Source organism: Limulus polyphemus, unplaced genomic scaffold (genome assembly GCF_000517525.1).
Source record: "Limulus polyphemus unplaced genomic scaffold, Limulus_polyphemus-2.1.2 Scaffold1032, whole genome shotgun sequence".
NCBI lineage: Eukaryota > Metazoa > Arthropoda > Merostomata > Xiphosura > Limulidae > Limulus > Limulus polyphemus.
The window spans coordinates 255,985-258,607 of record NW_013666642.1 but is presented as its reverse complement, the minus strand read 5'-3'; the positions used below and the strand labels follow the sequence as shown (position 1 = coordinate 258,607).

The following is a 2,623-nucleotide window of genomic DNA, read 5'->3' as shown; positions in this document are numbered from 1 at the left end:
AATACTGTTTTACCCAGTCAAACATTTTTTGCTTTTGATTATTGGTGGATGTTCTTGCATAAGATTTTAGGTTTGCTCTTTTTGGGTCTTCATTGATACCGTAAGTAAATTATGATGGTGAATATTTATTATTACATTGCCAAATACATTAGAGATCATTGCATAACATACAGTTGCAGACTGTTATGTGCAGACACAGATACACATGAAACTTATTAAACACTTTAAGGTGATGGTGCTGTTTTTCTGAATTATCTCTTAGTTTGTTGTTAAAAATTAAACTTATATTTGAGTTGTGAGTTGTATGCCCAAGAAGTTAGAAAAATAAGCATCTTTCAGTTAAGAATAAAGTCTTTTCTTAAGTGGCAAAGTAGAAAATGTGTGTGGTTCCTACTGTGTAGCTGAAAAATAAAAATGGAAATAAAGATCTAGCTGGTTCATGTGTTTGTGAACAGTTTTATCATTCATCATGTATGATCTAAGTGTAATTTGGGATAAATCATAGTTTGGGAAGCTGGACTTGTGAATGATAAGCATAGCATGTTGCAATTGTAGAACAATCTTAGAAATATAATCCACACATACAAAAAAAAGTGTGAATATAGATTTGTGTAATGCTATAGATATTAAAAGTTTTTGTAAAACAATTTCAGTTAGTGCCATTACTAATACATAATTCTTTTCATCAGATGTTCATGCAATCTTTGCAAATTGTTTAGTGAAATGTAGATGTAAAATTCCAGGTATGTTACTGCACTTTTGAATACTATCTTTTAATTGTTTAGTGAAATGTAGATGTAAAATTCCAGGTATTTTACTGCACCTTTGAATACTATCTTTTAATTGTTTAGTGAAATGTAGATGTAAAATTCCAGGTATTTTACTGCACCTTTGAATACTACCTTTTTGCCATGTATTGTTCACCATTGTGAAGTATCCCATAAACTGTAATTTTCAAACTTTTATGCAGTTAATGAGATTCAAATCCAAAATTAAGCAGTTGCTGTTTGTATGTTTACATGCTCAGAAAGATATCTACTCAACTATTACTGCTTGAAGTATCACTACTGTATGAATAGTGATTCTGTTTTGCTTTCTACTTTATTTACTTAATGTTATTTTTTTGTGCTGTGACTTTCTGACTCTTTAATTAGGCCATGTTAAAAAAAAGTTCAGATCGGTAGACTTTTATTTATATATTTTTTATTCCTTAAGGTTAGTTACACCTGTTTACCAAAAACACCTAAGAAAGTAATTCTCATTTACAGGACATTCAATAAGGTCCAACCTTTGTTGTAGCTTATTACACTTTTTATAATGTGCTGATCAGTATATATTCTAAATAACAATATTTTCATCATTAATTGGAGAATAGAAATATCTTCGTCCTGTAGATTTACAAAACTGATCACATATGCCTGAAAACTTAATCATTATGTTTTCATTTCCTGAACTGTTGTTTTCTGTATGTGTTGAATTTGAGAACTTTAACTGGTTTTAGAACTAGTAATTCACAATGCTTTTTCTACTTGACTTTATTTTACACCACAGAGTTTCCTATTTTGTTCAACAGTGCTTCACAGTATATAATGTTGGAGATTTATCTGTTCAAGGATTTGATATCATGAACTTCATATTCAGATTGTTGTCTCATACCAGTACTGAACTTCCTGTCTCAGTGCTTCTTTACCAACTTTGGTTTTATTGACATCACAGTTCTTGGTTTTCCAAATCTTATTAGCTGGTTTGAGGGGAGGGTCATCTCTTTTGTTGAAATACCCCCCCTGTTATATTTAAAATTTGCATTCTTGCAAATAAAGCTGGTATTTCTAGGAGGAAGCATTTTTTTCACTATTGTTTATATGTTCTCATTCTGTATATTCTGAAGTTAGAAATTATACATATGGTACATATATATGTTTTAATCCTCTTATTGCTTAGAAGTCATTTCCTTTTTTAAGTTTCTTTGTCCTTCTGACACCAGTCAGCTGGCAAACTCCTTCCTGGAGTAAAAAGAGTTATTCAGTTTTTTTTCCTTATCAAGGCTCTGACTGCAATTTCATTTAAAAAAGTTTACTTTGGCTCTCAATTGTTAATACTTCTCTGGAAAGGTTAAACTCCATCTTCTGGAAATGCATCACTTTCCACTTGAAATATTTTTTGTTTCACCTTTGTCAAGCCACTGACTTAATGGGCAAGGTTTTTGTGCATCCATTATATGCTAAGTGTTGGAAACCCAGTGTGTTACTCCACTGAGTTATGAAACTGGTATGGAATGTGTCTTCTGTTTCACATGAGACTGCAGAGCTAACCAATGACTTAATAATCTCATTATTTGTGTCCTGTATCATATTTGTACTTGTTCTCACTTAGGGATTTTAGATTTGTAATGGTCTTGATTACTTAGCATATCACACTTCTTTTCATTAATGGCATTGGATACTGTTTACTGCTCATTCACAGATTCCATTATAAAAATTCTTGGTTCTGTTTATTCTGAGCAAATGTACAATTTTTTTTTTTTTATTATATTTCTCAAAGTCCTTGCGGCCCGTTGAGCCGATGGCAGAGCAAGATCTGCCATCGTTTCTAAAGCTGTTTCTTACGTCAAGGATGTAACCCA

The 2,623-nt window shown here is 31.6% G+C and overlaps 1 protein-coding gene across 4 annotated transcripts in view; it reads left to right on the top strand.

The window, feature by feature from the left end:
• LOC106461793 (GTPase-activating protein and VPS9 domain-containing protein 1-like) overlaps positions 1–2,623 on the top strand; it is a 91,298-nt gene that overhangs the window by 67,941 nt on the left and 20,734 nt on the right. The gene's annotated exons all lie outside the window — the stretch shown is intronic.